General features: G+C 40.1%; 1 protein-coding gene and 1 pseudogene across 1 annotated transcript in view; one reads left to right on the forward strand and one right to left on the reverse strand.

The window, feature by feature from the left end:
* LOC105811949 overlaps positions 1-9,705 on the forward strand; it is a 16,529-nt pseudogene extending 6,824 nt beyond the window's left edge.
* The window catches only part of MOB3B (MOB kinase activator 3B), a 207,363-nt gene that overhangs the window by 7,176 nt on the left and 180,962 nt on the right, over positions 1-19,225 (reverse strand). The window lies entirely within an intron of this gene.

Raw genomic sequence — 19,225 nt, forward strand, 5'->3', positions numbered from 1 at the left:
CATTGCTGAATTGGGTTAGAAGGAAGAGTGTTGGCATTGGGGATGTCAAGTAAACAGAGAGGCCAAGCTGTTGGATGCATTGTCTATGTGGACAGTGACATGCTTTCCCTAGGAGGTGTGAAGACTTGGAAATGAGAAGTATAGAGGGAAACAGGTGCCAACACCTTCAGTAAATTAAGGTAGATTTAGATAATGACAAAAGTTAATATTGGGAGTGGGGTGACAGTGGGAGTGGGGTGCTAGAGAGTAGCATGGCTAAATGACATAAACCTTGAAGGACAGATGGTATTTGAGAGCAGAAAGTCAACATCTTGAAGCAGCAAACAAAACCAGAAGAATGCCAACCACACCTCAGGACCTTGATATATGCTGGGTTACGAGAGGTGTGGGAGGAGGGGTTCTAGAACTCTGCAATGAAGAACTGGATCTCAGATAGAAGTACTCATAACTGGATCCAGATGTTGCATGTATACTTTAACATTATAATTATTTCCTTAAACTTAATTTTAATATTTATACAACATCCAATTTTATGAATGTTCATAACTTTTCTTTGTCATTTACTCTATTGTTCATTATTTAGGTTGCTTTAAATTTTCCCTGTTATAGATAATAAAGTAATTACCATATTTATGTCTAAAATTTCTCAGCATTTATGATTAGCTTCTTGAGTTAGTCCCCTAAAGGTGGGATTTCCACCTCAAAGCATGTGAACATTTCTCAGGCTTTTGGTAGTCATCATTCCATACTCATTGTTCCATATTCATCTTGGATTTTCCCTGCCCCGACCTTGGAACCAACCGTTTCTCTAAGAATCTCTGGTTCCTTTTCGTGATGAATAGTATTTGGGTGCCAAGATCTAGGCTCTAGTTGTACTAATTGAATTGGAATGTCACTGTCTAGACAGAGATAGGGAATATATTATATGCATGGATGTATATGTGTATGTAATATATGTGTATATATGCATACAGACATTTATATCTGTCTTTTTATATCTGCCTTACCATATTGAAAACCATGGGTTCAAATAATTACCTTCAATTTCAGGCCAACATCTGTTTACATATTTGTAACTCTCTTTGACAGTGAGAAACCTGGCTTCCAATATACGTAATGGGCTATATTTCCTTATTTGATTAGTCTCCCTGTGTAGAGTCAATCTTCCATTGCTACTGTCATCCCCTTCCCTGCATAGATGCCCTTCTCACCCTTCTCAGGCTCCGACACCCCATGTCAGGTAGCCCTACATAGGTGCCTTCCTTATATACCTTTCTGTCCTAGTTCTTTTATAGTTTCATTCTTTTTATCTTTTTTAACATTTAAATTTATGGGCTAAAGCATAGATTGGCAAATATTCTGTAAAGGATCAGACTGTAAATATTTAGGTGCTTTTATTAAATCTTGCACCAGAAGTGCTACTTAGTGTAACAAGGCAAGAAAATGTAATAGAGGATATAAGAATTGGAGAGGAAGAAATAAAACTGTGATTATTCACAGATGAAATGACAGTCTACTCAGAAAATTCAAGAGAGTCCACCAAATATATGAACCAATAAGAAAATTTAGTCCAGGCTTTAAGCAATTGGCAGCTTCCACTCCTGTCTCAGAATACTGGCTCTTTCTTGTTTCCTGAGCTGCCATGTAAGAGGTGCCTTGTTAGAGATACCCCACGGACTATATAAAGAAGGAGAGGCCTCTGGCCATCCCTGCCAAAGCACCAGGTGTGTGAATGACATGATCTTGGCCGGCCCCTGTTGACAAGCCCAGTGACTGGCTGAACCCCACCAAGTGACCTCAACCATGTGGAGCAGAAGAATTGCCCTGCTGAGCCCAGCCTGAATGCATGACCCACAAAATCATGAAGGGTGTTGTTTTAATTCACTAAATTTTGACATACTTTGCTATGCAACAACAAAAAGCTGGAACACTTAGGAAGCTTACATTCAAACAAATCACCTTCTGAGCATATCTTTCTCTCTTGGCAGCTCTCTGATTTGGATACTCCTACTATCCTTGTTTTTCAATCCCACGGGAACCTCACATTTCCTGACCTCTCCACTCACTCCTCATCCAGCAGTCCTCTCCTCTCTTTACTTCTATATCCAGCTTAGATTCTATGAATATTATTCTGATTAAGGACTCATTATCTAGTTCTAGGGATGGAACAGCTCGTTGTTCCTTTAGATGCATTTAAACAGAAACACAGATGCAGACTGTGGCCAGCACACAATCTCTATTGCTGTTTGTCCTCCTCCAGAGGCCACCCGGTGAGGGAGAAAGAGAAAGACTCTTAGCCAGGAGAGGACTTTATGGTTCCAGTTTCTCTGTATTCTAGGCAGGGTTGGCCAGAGAAGGGAGAGTGGAAAAGTCTCAATAATCTTCAGGGCCCCAAGAAAAGGGAGTCGTTTCTTGTCTTTCAGGGGAGTTGCAGCAGTTCTGTCAAGTCACCTGGGGGCAGGGGCAGCAGCACAGGCTGGGTGTGTGTCTTGCCCCCCTGAGCTGTCTAAAAAGACAGCCCCCTACCCTTCTTATGCGGCCAGCTGACTCATCCAGGCTGGTCAGGGAAGCAGGGCCAGGACGAGGGATCACATTGAGAATGGCCAAGTATTTAAGGGTTGTCTCTCAAGCACATCAAGTGCTTCTAGGTGGTCAGGACTCTGCAGGGAGAAAACAACAGCAGCAACAGCAAACAAAGAAAAACACTTCCCGAATTATAAAAGCATGTAGCCATTTCAAACAACTGTATCACGACCAAGTTACATCAGCCAGTGTTCTATCTAAGCCACAGAAACTTTAGGGAAACCTAAAGGCCTGTCTTTTATTCCAGTTTTACTTTTTCTACTCTTTTGATGTTGAAATGTCCTTTCTTCTATGGAATAAGGGTGATGATAGATGGTGGCATCCATAAATCACTCTCTGTCATTTGATTTTAAACTTTCTAGCCCACAAAATGTAAAAATCTGGGGTTCCATGAGGGAAAGGGCTGTTGGCCATTCTTTATAACCTATGAAAATGCTGACATGTGTCTTGCTGGAGAGAGGGGTTTAGGTCATTCAGGTGGGGATGGGCTGTCACTGAAGGATTCTGAGGGGTACGGGGAAGGGGAAAGTGGCATCACCAGGTCTGGGATTTAGAAAGAGCAGTCTGGTTTCAGTTTGTGAAAAGTGGAAGCTGAGAGACAATCCTGGAGATTGGAGAGAGTGATTATTAATATATAGATTTGTAGAGTAATGGGTATGAAGTCAAGGAGAGCTTGAATAAACGCAGAGGCCATGAAAATGGAGAAGGGGAGCCTGTGTGGCCATGGGGCTAATTTTCTAAGAATAGTTTGGACAAATCTTTCCCCTAAATTGCTGGAGCTTATCAGCTATTTTGTCTTTCCATAATCTCATTAAAGGAAAATCTTTCTAAAGAAGGCAGAGACAAGAAAAGGGTGCAATTTATTTGACATTTTTTCTAAATAAAAGGTTTTTTCTCCTTCTGTCAGCCAGACGTGTCTGTTTTGGCAAGTGTTCCATTGGTAATTGCTGCTCTCTGCATTCTGTATTCACTGATTGGCTGTATTTGAACCCTAGTAATTATCAGGCATCTTCTTTGTGTCCATAGATCCCCACATCTGGCCCGAATGCAAATAACAGCTTAGTAATTACCAGACATGATTGGTACAAGAATGGATGCTGGAGATTTACACATAAATGGGCAAAATTATTCTTCTCGAAAGCTTCTAAGGGGATGAGACAAGTAAAGACACATTATGTTTCTACTGTCCCTGGCCATGTGCCCCTCACTCTTCTCTCCCCTCATCTGCATACACACCAGTTTCCACTCCCAGCTTTCCAGTCCCCAGGCTGGAAGATAAAGTGTCATAGGTGACTTTTTTTAGTCCCTTGCTCCTTACTCCACACCTAATCAGATGCCTTCCCTTCTTTGAGCTGTCTTACATCTGCCCCTTCCTTTTCACTATTTCTTTCACCACTCAGAGTGAGTTAGGTCAATATCTTCTCAGCATTTGAAGACTGTATTATTCTACTATTCTTCTCTCTAGCCAGGGTGGCGAAGTTGAGAAGCATGGATTCTGAAGCAAAAAAAAAAAAAAAAAAAAAGTGGGCTTGACTACAAACACCATTACTTACTATTTGTATGTAACTGTAGCTTAATAGCTTAAGTTCTCTGATCCTCAATTTCCTGTACTATTCTACTATTCTCCTCTCTAGCCAGGGTGGTGAAGTTGAGAAGCATGGATTCTGAAGCAAAAAAAAAAAAAAAAGTGGGCTTGACTACAAACACCATTACTTACTATTTGCATGTAACTGTAGCTTAATAGCTTAAGTTCTCTGATCCTCAATTTCCTCATCTGTAAAATATGAAATGATGATAACAAGCTCATTAACATTTCTTTAAATGTCAGTTTGCCCCTGGAAAAGTGATGCTTCCTTGGGTGATGAAGCTTACCTTGAGGACAGTTTTGTAGGCTTGGTCATTGAATTGATGCTATAAAGTGTGTGTTGGCAGGTATCTTAGATCGGCTCTTCCAGAAGCACATTCCAAAACTAGGATTTGTGTGCCAGTGATGTATTAAGGAAGTGTTCCCAGAGGATATAAGTAAGGAAGTGGGGGAAGCAGGAAAGGGAAAGAGAGGACAGTGAATAGGGGTAGAGTCTCAGGAGATTTAGTCTGATCCTTCAAGGGGACTCTGGAGTGTAAATCATGCTTCAGGGTTGCCCCAGCCCAAAGTAAGGGAGCTGAGGCTTTCATCTCTTGCTGCTGTTAGACAGTGGTTAAAGGCTACCCCACAGGAGATCTGAGAAAGAGAACTGCCCTTAGTTCTAGCTTTGAAAGTGAAACATACTGATGCCAGGAGTACCTAAAAATGGTACTAATAAAAACAGATTTGGGGAGATGTGGGTGGACACTGACATTATCTACTACAGACCACCCCTTGTATTGCCAAGATCCATCAGATCTTCTTATATCCCATCATGGATTTTTCAGGATAATTGATTATTGGTCATAACTTCTGGGGAAAAACTTGTAAGAGGAGGGTTACGGGAGAACTACAATTCTCATTTCTGCAGCAGTTCTGGGGCTATTCTGTATATTTATCACCTACCTCCTCTATAATTATGAATAGTTCTAGAATTCCTTCAGCCCCAGGTCACTTCCAATGGTTTAGTCTGCTTGTCTGAGATTCTGGTTTCCACGTCATAGTCAGGCTGCAGTTGCTGTAATTTCCCATTTATTGTTAAAGTTGAATTCCAACCAGACTCCTCCCTGTCCCTATTATATAGCAGCAACTCTACCTCTTCAAGATGTTCAGGGTTGATTACCTCTGCCAGTATGGTAATCCTTTTTGCCTGATGGTCTGCTGGCATGAAGAGCCCCAAATGACCAGACAGCATTGATGGCTTTAGGGTCAGTGGGACTCTTCCTGTGTCTCAGTGGAAATGTCCTTTTCCTGGGAACCAGGACTTCCAGATCCACAAAACCTCAAGTTGTGGAACATAGTTTTTCTAAGCTTTTATTATAGTAACCATCTCAGCAGCATATTAAGGCATTAAATCTTATGTCCTATAAATATGCCCCCTTAAAACTACTGTCTTATCCAGCCTTATATTCCATCTCCTTTGGTTAAGCACCCCCTTAAGATCTATTACCAAGCATTTTATCCCATTTTTATTGCTCTATTTTAGCCAAGTGAATCATTCCTCTCTTTTTTTATCAGGATCAGCACTTTCCTAATTAGGTCAAGAAAATCTCCTCTAGATATTGGCCTAGGCCAAGAATTTATGACTAAGACCCCAAAGGCAAATACAGCAACAATGAAAATAAATGGGACTTAATTAAATTAAAAGTCATCTGTACGGCAAAGGAAATAATCAACAGAGTTAATACACAACCTACAGAATGGGAGAAAATATTTGCAAACTATACATCTAATAAAGGGCTAATATCCAGAATCTATAAAGAACTCAAATCAGCAGAATAAAAATACACAATTCCCTTAAAAAATGGGCAAAAGACATAAACAGAAGTTTTTCAAAAGAAGATAGACAAATTGCCTACAAAAAAATGAGGAAATGCTCAACATCACTTATCATCAGGGAAATGCAAATTAAAACCACAATGAGATATCACCTTACCCCTGTCAGAATAGCCATTATTAAAAAGTCCAAAAACAATAGGTGCTGGTGTGGATGCAGAGAAAAGGAACACTTATACACTCTTGGTGGGACTGCAAATTAGTACAACCTCTATGGAAAACAGTACAGAGATTCCTCAAAGAAATAAATGTAAACTTACCATTCAATCCAGCAATTCCTCTGCTGGGTATCTACTCAAAGGAAAAAAAGTCATTTTATCAAAAAGACACCTGCACTTGAATGTTTATCACAGCACAATTCACAGTTGCAAAGATGTGGAATCAATCTAAATGCCCATCAACTCATGAGTGGATAAAGAAAATGTGGTATACATATACCATGGAGTACTACTCAGCTATAAAAATGAATGAAATAATGTCTTTTGCAGCAACCTATGGAATTGGAGACCATTATCCTAAGTGAAGTATCTCAGGAATGGAAAACCAAACACCACATGTGTTCTCTAACAATTGGGAGCTAAACAATGGGCACAAAGAGATGTAAGGGACATGGGAAATCAAGAAAGGGGAAGGTTGGGAGGGGGCTGGTAGGAGGGGGATGAGGGGTAAAAACTTACCTGTCAGGTATAATAAACACTATTTTGGTGATGGGCACACTAAAAGCTCTGACTTAAGCCTTATGCAAGGTATCCATGTAACAGAAATATTTGTACCCCCTTAATATTTTGAAATAATAATAAAAGAAAGAAGAAAACTGCATCTCCATTCTTTCCTCTGGAGACAACCCGAGATACTAGCTCATAGGGTTCTACAAGATGGAAAGGATGTAACACATGGAAAGCAGTTATCTGAGGGCCTCGTGCTTAGTACACACCACTTCCCATTAAGAATGTTGGTGCAGGCCAGGCGCGGTGGCGCACACTTGTAATCCTAGCACTCTGGGAGGCTGAGGCGGGCAGATTGTTTGAGCTCAAGAGTTCGAGATCAGCCTGAGCAAGAGTGAGACCCCGTCTCTACTAAAAATAGAAAGAAATTAGCTGGACAACTAAAAAAATATATATATAAAAATTAGCTGGCATGGTGGTGCATGCCTGTAGTCCCAGCTACTCGGGAGGCTGAGGCAGGAGGATTCCTTGAGCCCAGGAGTTTGAGGTTGTTGTGAGCTAGGCTGACGCCATGGCACTCTAGCCCGGGCAACAGAATGAGACTTTGTCTCAAAATAATAATAATAATAATAATAATAATAATAATAATAAAAGAAGACAAAAAAAGAATGTTGAGGCAGAAAGACAAATACAGCAGCAGATCTCACTTACATGAGGAATCTAAAAAAGTCAAACTCATGGAAGCAGAGAGTAGAAATGATTATTACCAGGGTCTGCAGGGCAGGGGTTGGGGAGGTCTGGGGAGATGTTGGTCAAAAGACACAAAATTTTGGTTAGACAGAAGGAATAAGTTCAAGAGATCTATTGCACGTCATGGTGATTATAGGTAATAACAACGTATTATATACTTGAAAATTGCTAAGAGAATAGATTTTTAGTGTTCTTGCCACAAAAAAATAAGTATTTGAGGTAATGCATGTGTTAACTTGCTTGATTTTTGCAATTTCACATCATGTTGTATACCATAAACACCACAATTTTTATTTGTCAATTAAAGCAAATTTTAACAAGAAACCAACTTAACAGTAAAAAAAAAAAAAAGAAAGAAAAGTGTGCTGGTGAATGTTTAACTGGCTGTCCAACCAAAAAAAAAAAAAGATAAAAGAAAATTCTTGATTTGTAGCATTTGCAAATTTTTATGGTATAAATACCTCCACTAAACCTGACTTCAAGCTACCAGCATAATGTCACTGAATGTGGAGTTGGTGAGAGGTGAGCAGTAGCACCATTATGTAACATTTCTACCATAACATCAAGCAGATGTAAATAACCTCAAGCATAGATAATTGTAAAATGATTAGTAAATGATGAGTTTTGAGTATTTTTTACCTTTATTTTAAAATATACTTTAAGCAATGTGAGGATCTGGAACAGAGAAAAAATATGTATGTACTTTAACTGTATATTTATATAATTTAACTTTTCATAATGGCTGTGTTTAGCATCTGGATTGCAAAATTCTTGTAAATTTATTATTAATCAGTTCTCAGGAGGACAAGCCAGCTCCAGCACATAGCTGCTTCCCAACCTCCTCTAACCTCCCCTGGCAGGACTTTGAGGACTCCTCAAGGACTTTGTCCTCTCTTAACAGCTACCAATGCCGGAGGGCAACCTTCTTATCTCACTCTTGAGAGCAGTACACACTTTCTAGTCAGCCTCAGTAAACTGTTTAAAACTAGGACGAAGCCCTGTTCTTGGCTCAATACTCTTATGCCTGGCCTGTCATTCTGGAGACTTCCTTTTTCTGTACTCTAGAAGCTGTTCCCGACTTTTTGTTTTCTGTGCTAAGTTAGAATATTCAACACCAGCTTGTGACTAGAATAATAAATAGAAAGCCATCCAATTATTTCTCATGTCTTAGGACCCACTGTTATGCTGGATTGATAGCTGGAGATGCTTTTTAATAGCTTAAAGCCCTCAAATCATTCACTGACTCTATAAGACAAACAGACTCTGAGATGGCCCCCAATGACCTTCTTCTCCTGGTATTCATGCCTTTGTGTAATTCACTCCCTTTAAGGGTGAATGGGACCTGTGTCTTGCTTCTAACTAATAGAACATAGCCAAGGTGATGGGATATCACTTTCGTGATTACATTACATGAGATTGTAAATTCTATCTTGCTTAAATCCTTTGCTGGCTTTGATAAAGCAAGCGGCCATTTGGAGAGATCCATGTGTAGACACCCAGTGGCACCAAGCTGATGAGGAACCGAAGCCCTCAGTCCAATAGTCCAAGGAACTGAATCCTGCCAACAGCCTCATGAACTTACACGAGGATCCTTCCCTAGTCAAGCCATCAGATGAGACTCAGCCCTAGAGGATTCCTTGCTTGTAACCTTGTGAGCGATCCTGAAACACAGGACACAGCTAAGTCATGCCCAGATTTCTAACCCACAGAAACTGTGAGATAATAAATCTGTATTGTTTAAAGCCACAAAATTTGTAGTAATTTGTTGTGTGGCAATAGAAAACCAATATGTGTGTGTGGGGGGAGGGGCATGAGGGGACACGCATGCACAGGCAACACGCAGAGGGACGAGGCAGAGTTGCAGAGCCCCAGTTAGATCCCTCTGAGTCCACGCTGCCCCTTGTGCTGCCTGCCTGGCTGTCCACTGCCGCCGTGGAGCATAGGTAGAGACCATCTGTCCAGGAGACAGGAGCATTTTCCCTAAGCACGGCCAGACCTGCGTGATGCACTACACTGGGATGCTGCAAGATGGAGAGAAATTTCATTCCTCCCGAGACAGAAACAAGCCCTTTAAGTTTATGCTAGGCAAGCAGGAGGTGATCCAAGGCTGGGAAGAAGGGGTTGCCCAGATAGATGTGAGTCAGAGAGCCAAACTGACTGTATCTCCAGACTGTGCGTAGGGTGCCACTGGGCACCCAGGCATCAGCCACTCTTGTCTTCGACGTGGAGCTTCTGAAGCTGGAATGACAGGAATGGCCTCCTCCCTTAGCTCCCTGTTCTTGGATCTGCCGTGGAGGGATTGGGTGCCTCAGTGTGCAGGCGCATCCATAGGGAGTGTTTCCTGATGTTCCACCACACTCCGTATAAACATCTGCCCCGACTGAATGTTTTATCGCTCAGCTTTGCTCCTGACACCTCCACTTCCCCTCCCCCTTTCTCCTCCTGTATTCGGTTACCGAAACTACATGCCATAAGCCTTAAGCTACTCACTTTATTTTGTTTTCATTTTGAGGTGAAGATTCAGTTTCAGTGTTTTGGATCTAGGTTTCCAATTAAATATATGGTCAAGTATTAATAGCACAAGTTATGGGTTAACTTTACAATAGGAAATTGGTGTTTCCTATTGGGGGGGGTGGTGGGTTGCAAAAATCTTTATTTTTTTGAATGAAATTTTTTTTATTATATATTAAACATTCTTGCTGCCGAGCTGCAAAGCTGTAGTAGATTTGAGGTGCTGTTCAGGGCTGAACTATTCTCCAAGTTGAGAGATATCCTTGGTTAAATTAAAAGCCCTACCCAAAACTGAAGTGGGGAGGGGGAGAGCCTTTGCCTCCACCAGCCCCACCTCACCCTCCCCTTAAACCCTCTGCCTTTTGAAAGCCGATCATTTTCACTGTGACACTGGGCCAGCAGGGACCTCTGAAACCTTCTTTGTGGTCTGGCTTATTATATTTTTTTTCCACCCTGTCATTTTTCTAATGGAGTCTCAGGAATTTTGTAATCTCCTGACTTTCTAGGCTCCACCACTTCCTAAATTTTTAGAACTTTAATCGAAAGTCTAAATTGAAGGTGCTCTATGTAGACTTAACACCCAATGAAAGCCCAGCCCTCATGACAAATCCTTGAATGTTCTCTAAAGAAAATGATGCTGGTCATCACAACTTCAGCAGCTCTTGTTTTTTGATGCTTGGCTCCCTCTGCTGATCTCTAAGTTTCCTGGCCTTTCCTGCTACAGCTCCTTCTCATCCTTTGCTGTCCTATGTAGTGATCTGGTGAGAGAAATTGTTGCTGCGCCCACCCCCCAACTCCTGGAACCACATATGAGTTTTAAGTTTTATTATTGCAATAAAAGTGCTTTATACTGGCTTTTCTGGAAAGAAGGAAGGAAGGAAGGAAGGAAGGAAGGAAGGAAAAGAAAACAAAACCAATACAGTGGCACACAGAGGTGGTTGTCGATAGGCCTAGAGTGGTAGTTCTCAAAGTTAAAGGTACATAAGAATCATTCGAGGTGCTTGATTAAATGCAAGTTTCTGGGCCCCACTGCCAGGGATTCTGATTTAGTGGTTCTTACGTGAAGTCCTGTAACCTGCCTCTTTAGCCAGCACCTCTGTGATTGTGACACAGGTAGCCAGCCCTCTTACTACATCTTAAGAAAAACTCATGTAATTACAGTGGTATTTGGAATTGGACGGTTTGTAAACAGACATTCCTAAAACCCAAGAATCACTTTGGGGGCCTTTCTATACAAGAGGGTGAGATTCATTATTCATGATTTTACCGAGACCTAATAAAGATCCTATGCCCAAAGTACATTCCATCAAACTGCAGTAGCCCAAAATGATCTACAAAAAAGCTTCCATAATCAACTTCCTTTGGGAAACACTTCATGTTATATTCCTCTTTTAGACAGTTATGGTGCACGTTAGCCTAAAGTCTCCAAGAGCGCTGCAGCAAGAAATCCTTTTTTAATATTTTTACCCAATATTTTCCAAACTTATTTGATCATGAAAGTTGTGAAATCTATGCAATGGTAGCATTTGTAGGTAGATCTGTATGTTGACTAAGAGCTTGCTAAAAGTGCTTAGCCATCGTAGGGATGCAAATGTTTACTGAATCAGGTTAAATTTCCCTAAATGTTTTCCAGTCTTGCGTATTTCCATTGCCAAATTTGAGGAGACAATATATACTTCCTCTCCTCGGTATGTACTAGTCTTCCCTGGGAGACAAAGGTCTGGTCAGGAACGAGACTGTGTTGTGGGGCGGGTGGATGATGCGACCCCTCCGACTGGGATCAAAGGTTGAGAGCCGCCCCGCACTCCTGGCTGCTCTCATCCAGCTCGCGAGGCTGAGCTTCTCTCGCAGCCTGCCTTCCTTTCTCTTCTGCAGCGGCAATAAGCCTTACATGCTCCTCTCCCTCGACAATCTTGACCTTCAGTGACATTTTTCATCAGTCCCACCTTTTTTGTCCTGTGAAGGTGGTATTCATTCTACCTAGGTAACTTCCTCATCATGGTTTTCCAAGGTTCTTTGGGCTTTGTGGGGGTAACTAATTTTACGGCCCCATGATGAAAGCAGCTTTGCCACCAGGTTAGCAAGTGAACAATCTAAACGGAGGAATAATTTTAATAACTGATGTGTATGTGTGTGAGTGTGTGTGGGGGGTGATATAATAATTAAGAGCAGGGGCTCTGCAGATAGACTGCCTGGGTTCAAATCCCAGCCTTGCCACTAACCAGCTCATGACCTCACCTGTAAAATGGGGATAATAACAAGGGTACCTGCTCCACAGGGTTGCGGTGAGGATGAATTCAGATAACCCAAGTAAAATGCGTGGCACAATGCTTAGCTGTATCTGAGAGTGGGGATTGTCCCTGTATGAGCTCACCACTGCTCCCAGCATGCAGTCGGCACTCAGTCTCCACACCTGCACAGACTACAGAACGTCCGCACGTCTGCCTGATGCCAATGCTGCCCTCCGTGAATGGTTGTGAAAATGGGATGGGGGACTACATGTCAAGTACGAAGCACAGTGCTTGGCACAAAGTAGACTGTCAGTAAATAAATTTGGGACCTTTATTTCCCCTAACATACCTTCCTAATTCCCTGTAAAGCACTTAGCACACCCACCTGCTCTGCTCCTGGTCCTTCTTAACATGGTGATATCAGGAATCTATAAGCAGCACAAGAAAAAAAAAATCACTTATTGTCCCTTCTTTTTTGCAATGGGAGAGGGGATTAAGTACCTCCTGTCACATTTCTCTATCCAAGTCACACAGAAGGCCTTTTGCAGTCATTTAGAAGAAAAAATGCAAATTCCAATTAAATATCATGAGGCCAAAGGCAGCACACTCTTCCTTCTGAATGCAGATGATATGGCATTAACCAACTTACAGCTCTTAGTGACTTGCTGGACTTGTGATTTTTAATTTCTTTTATTGCAAAAGTATAAGTTCATGGGATTTTGTCCAGATAATGTCCTGCCAGTACTTAATACCAAAGCTATTCCTTACATTATCTGCACAACCTCAGGCAGCTCATGCTAAGGTTGGAAATGTGCTACACATCATTCCTGGAAGTGTGAAATGGGCTTGCTTTTTGAATAAATTTTCTTTAACTTCCATAGTTCGGTAGTTGGCATTAATTCTTCAGCGATAGTGTAAAATACATGCGTACATGAACACTTAGAATCTAATGATTTAATATAAAAAAATTCACCCTCTACCTGCTCATCTCTTGATGAATGCTGCTGCCTTCTATCTTCCGTAGTTGAATTATTTTGTGAACAAAGCCCTGGGAATGGGAAGGTAAAAGACATTCATTTTATCACAGAATATTTATTTCACCTAGCCTTGAAACATAGGCCTGCATTACATCCTAACATTAAGGATCTCCTGATGGAACCAGGATCCGGAGAATATTTACAGTCTGCATAACTTCCAGTGACCTCAAAGGAAGCTGCACAAGTCAGGTGAATTGAATAGATGCTGCTTTTAACATGTAATGTGATTACTGTTCATTTCTACATATATACATTAATAATCTTACAGTCACACATTGCTCTAGCCTTTCTGTTGCATATTTCTAAGTGTTCATGTACGCATGTATTTTACACTATCGCTGAAGAATTAATGCCAGTTAGTGTCTTTAGTAGAGAAGGAAAATTAGCAAAAATTAACTGTGACAGTTCTGCAGACTTTGTTATCTTGACTACACAGCATAGGAAAAGAAATACATTATGAGCTCACATGGACTGATCAGAGAAACACTAACACAACCACAGTAACAAAAGACCGGGAAAGAATCTGAAGACTGAATCCCTAAACCACATGGCTTGTGTCCACAGAGAGGGAGACAATCTGAAAGAGTGCCCAGGGCCAAACGGGTGAAGACATTGACTCCCATGGTTAAGAGTGTAGTCTCTGGAGCAAACCTGTGTGGTGTCAAATCTCACTCCATTACTTTCTTGCTTGTGACTTTGGACAAATTAGTAACCTTGACTAGTTATTGATGGGGATAAACATAGATGATCAACCTTATGGGGTTGCCATGAGCATTACATGAGATTATCCATGTAAAACACTTAGTGTGCACTTAGTTTATAGTAAGCACTCAATAGCACTTAGGTGATATGTAAGCTTTTGGTGTTAATATCACCAAATTAATATTATATTAATACGCTTTTAATTAATCTTTCCCTGATATTCATTAGGCACCTATCTGCCCTGTGAATTCATTCATCCGTCAAATGTTTATTGAGCATCTACTATGCGCCACTGTGTTCTAGGTGCTTGGGATACATCAATAAACAAAATAAACATTCCTGTTCTTGTGACATTTATATTCTAGTGGAGGAAGACAGATAATAAAACTAATAAAGAAATAAATTATGTAAGTGCTATGGGAAAAAGAAAAGTAGAGCAAAGAAAGGAGGGTCGTGAGTTCTAGTGGGCAGGTGTGATCACAGAGGCCTCACTGAGAAGGCAACATTTGCAAAGATTTGAAGGGGGAAAGTTGCTGGATGCTTGGCTATCTGGAAGAAAATTCTCCAAGACAGGGAACAGCCAGTGTGCATGCCCAGCATGTTTGGGGCCAGCCAGGAGGCCAGAGGGGCTGAAGGAAGGGAAAATGGGGAAGAGCAGTGGGAGCCGAGGCTTTCAGTCTGAGTGAAAAGAGTGGTCTTGAAGGATTGTGAGAGTAAGAGAGACTACGCTCTCATCCAGACAGGGCTGGGCAGCCCAGTTCCTCGTTCTCTGGCCAATGTTAACTTCTCCCAGTAGATTTCATCCTGACTAAACCTCCTAGGCACCTTAACCTGGGTTTTGCCACAGATCCATGTGGGCTGAACAATTCTGTTGTACATTTATGTGATTTAACTTCTGATTAAGACAGCCCTAAGTGAGATAATTAGCCTTTAGATAAACAGTCACAGTTCAGGAATTTCCTAAATGCTGCTGCCTCATAGGGCTATCAGCTGGCTGCATTTTTTTAGCAATACCAAATACATACATTGTAGAGACGTACATATTCACAGTCATATTGTTTCTGAGTTAATAAACATAGGAATATGTTGGTACCCATTCTCCTCCATGTTCTATATATTTCTTGAAACTGCTTGGACTCATCCTTTGCTGATTTGATAATATGAGGTCAAATCTTAATTGTATGATATGATTTCCTCCGGAGCAGATATTCAGCTTAATTCAGTATGCAGCAATATAGTTATAAACAAAATCAATGTTTAACTAGATTGAATTTGACTTCCTCATTTAGTTTTTAATTTATGAAATGCTGGAAATATTTGCTTGTTTTTGTCTTCATGAAAACTTAGATGATGAGTGCTGCATTAAAACAATGAAAAGTTTTAGTTAAAATAACATGTTCTGCTAAAATCTATCAAACAATGAAAGAGAAGTAAAACCAGATAAAACATATAATTGTTATAAATGACACTACCATTGCTTTTCAATGACATTTATCATTTTGGGCAATGTGGCAAATAAGTACTTGGAAGCAGAGCTGAAGTTTAAGTAGGATAATTAAAAGATTGGACAGAATTAATGATCATCTCAGTTTCTATAGAGGAAGTGAGCTTCTTATGAGAGTATCAATTTTTGTTGTTGGGTAGGGGAACTGAAGGCATCTGGTTTGCTTGAACTTATTGTCTTCTAAGACTGTTGTCCATTTATCATCATTAATATGGTATCAGTTACCATAAACATATAAGAATATAGGAGATATTCAATGTGTGGGGGATAAGTTTGAAAATTAATATAGTGGTTTTCTCAATGGCCTTTCTAGACATGGTGTAACATGGGCTGCAATCTGAAATGCCTTCGGAGAGAGGCAAGAAATGCAAATGAGCGAAGCATCCAGCGTTAGACAAATGGTAACGGACAGCCACGTGCCTAGGGGGCAATAGGAAGGGGCGGGGAGAGGTAAATCGAGCAGAACATCTCCCATCTCAAGGGGTCAGCCCCTTCTCAGCCAATTCTTATCACACGAAAACAAAAGCCTGGTATTGCCACATCTGATTTTGTAAGAAAAGCCAAAATTTCTGATTTTTATGTGTCAAATTTCTCAATTTTTAAATGGTAGCTAGTTTTTAAAAATATCTGAGACAACGCTGTGCAAGTTCAACAAAACATGCCTGTAAGCCCAATTAAGTCCAGAGTCTACTTCTGTGTCACATTTTGTTGTATGTTTCAGACAGCAGAACTGAAAAGCAACTTACATTTGTGATTTCTAGAAGCCTCATTCCCCACTACCCTGTGTCTAGAAATTACCTCATCATGTCATTTTATCTGATAAAATAGCTTTTATCAAATACAATATTGTATTATTGCTATTAGCAATAGTGGCCACTATTAGAATCATATGTAACTATTATAGTAACTGTAAATATAGTATTAATATAGCAATATACAGAATTTATACCCCTATTTTTTCAGATGTTACCTTATTTTATTCTCCTAAAATCATCACAAGTTATATAGAAAACAATCTATAAGCCCACTTTGCAGTTCAGAAGTCTGGGATACGGCACACATAAACTACCCGAAGTGACACATGTAAGGTAGCGGCAAACCAGGCACTAAAACTTAGGCTTCGTCACTCAGATTGAAGAGCTTTTCTGTGATCTGTTTTTATTATCTATATGCCAGATTATCACCAAATTTAATACTGAATCTTACTGCAAGAAAAATGTACCACAATAATCCGTTGAGAAGCTGAACGGTATGCTTCATGCCCTCCTGGAAAATTCTGTGACAGGGTAAAGGAACTCCTGCTAAAATGCAAAATGTCCATGTGTTTTCAAATGAATTTTTAATTAGTTTTTGTAGAATTAACACTTTTCCTCTTACTTACCTGTCCGGGACCACTGCAGGATGAAGAACTTATTTGTCACAGAAATAAATCAAGCATTACAAAAAGACAGACTAGATAATGGTTATATTCTTTTATTTGTGACATTTGAATTCCTAAGCTCATACAGAATTGATTTCATAAATATCCTTTAGTTTTACTTCGCTTTTCTAATAATTGTGTTAGTCTGTTTTTCTTATCATCAAACCCTTAATTCAATCACAAATCGAACTAAAAATATAGTAAACATTTGTTTCTGCTGTTTGTAAAAAAGATAAAGAAAACTTTGAAATCAGAACACTAGAAGATAGCAAAACAGCTTAATTGTTTGATTAGAAATGAACTCTTCTCTCTGTAAGTCATACAAATCCTTACACGGTCATTAAAAATTCTTACCCAGAATTAATACTTGCCCAGAGGGAAACAGTCTGTTATAAAAGCTTTTTGTTGATGTATTTTTTAAAGCAGGAAAACAATCATTGTTTCCACACTTTGTTTGGCTAATTCTAGGAGAGAATCACCAATTTCTTCAAGGACCAAAACTATCAGAGCAAGAATAAAAATAGTATTATCCAAATGATACCTTCAACTCCCTTTAGTGATTGTGCCTTTGTACATGTTTCTTGAAGACATGGCCATACTTTTCCTACAATATTACTTTTCTCACTATGTGATACCCACGGAGTGTGGAAGGTACATAAGGTTAGGGACCACAGAAAGTGACGTGCTTCTATCACTAACCAAAATGACAGATTGGCACAAATCAGCACAAAAAGATGAGAGGAACTCTATTCCTTTATTAAATAAAGGAACTGTCATGTTTTGCTAATTCAAGAGATGGGCTTTAAAAAAAATCCCAAACAGTGTAATCTGATGAGGGATGTTAAAGGAAAGAAGAAAGAAAAGTCAGGAATGTAAATCAAAATGCTTGAATATAGCTAAGAATTTTGTATGGGCAATTACAAAAGAAAACCTACCAATGTATAAAAAAACAAGTCAGGGTTTAGCAAAGACACAATATAGTTTGGAGAAGGCATGCAATAATTTCTTTTTACGTTCACTGTTGGTTATATCCATAACACAGAGTGGCATGGAGACCTTTGGGAAGGTTTCAAGTTGAAGTGCAGAAATGATCAACAACAGAGCAACAACTTTCCGGAGAATGCTGCCCCAGGAGAACTCTCAGGGAAAGAAGGCTGAAGGATGACTGGGAACAGTCTTCAAATATTTAATGGATATGGAAATAAAGCTCTCATTCATTGTATTTTTACTTATCCTATATAATCTTTGGACCTTTCTAAAAGTGGGACGCTAGAAAAGATGTGCTGAAACTCAAAGATGATACTTTGACTCGAGTTCAATGGAAGGATTTCAGATGTTGAAAAGGTGGGTTAGTGGGTTATACCAAAGGATGCTGTAGAGTTTCTATGCCTAAAGATCTGGGAGAATAGCTCTTTCATCTCCAATGCTACTGACATGGTTTGGGGGGTAGAAGGAATGGATTAAGAAGTCTCTCAAAGTTTCTTCCACTTATTCTGCCTCTGAGATTTTGGGCCCTTAGACATGAGAAAACACCCAGGGAAAAGAAAATTAACAACCTAAGAAGCAAAAAATGACTCCAGATCATATTTCTCAATCTATTTTTTTTTCATTATGTTTGCCCTATGGAGCCTTTTTAAGACATTTTATTCCTAGTCACGTCTCCCCACTCCCTGCACCATCCCCAAGAAATTTTAATACCACATAAATACTTTACATTTGTTTATGTCCTGTGGTCCCTTGGAGGGCCATAACCCATTGCAATATCTCTCTCTCTCACACACACACACACACACACACACACACACACAGCAATTGGCAATCATCCTCAACAAGAACACAGGCTCTCTGTAGGTAAACCACGGGTTTGATGGCAAGTCACCAAGGATGGGAGAAAAAAAAGTTATGCACATTTCAACTCTGACTCCAGGATGTTCAAATTCTCATTAGCTGGCATACTCACGTCCTGCTTGCACAGGGAACATTCCTGTTTCCCCTGCCTTGTTAAATGGAAAGGTATGTATTGCTACTGCTCTAACATCTAACAGTTATCAATCTTTTAGGTGTCTTTGATTTGAGAATATTAAGAAATGAATATATACATGCACAGCTGCACACTCTATAAAATGTATGCATATGGAATTTCAGAGCTTAATGAATTATGGAACTTGATAATGATTGGATCAGGCAGACAACACCTGAACCCACTGATCACTTTTTTATTTCAGTATATTATGGGGTACAGATGTTTAGGTTACTTGTGTTGCCCTTGGTTCCCCCCCACCAAGTCCGTGTTTCAAATATGTCCATCCTTCGGGTAGTGCGCATTGCACTCCTTGTGTATACAAATACCCGTCCCCTCCTC

The sequence above is a fragment of the Propithecus coquereli genome, unplaced genomic scaffold (assembly GCF_000956105.1).
Source record: "Propithecus coquereli isolate 6110/MARCELLA unplaced genomic scaffold, Pcoq_1.0 Scaffold106, whole genome shotgun sequence".
Classification (NCBI taxonomy): domain Eukaryota; kingdom Metazoa; phylum Chordata; class Mammalia; order Primates; family Indriidae; genus Propithecus; species Propithecus coquereli.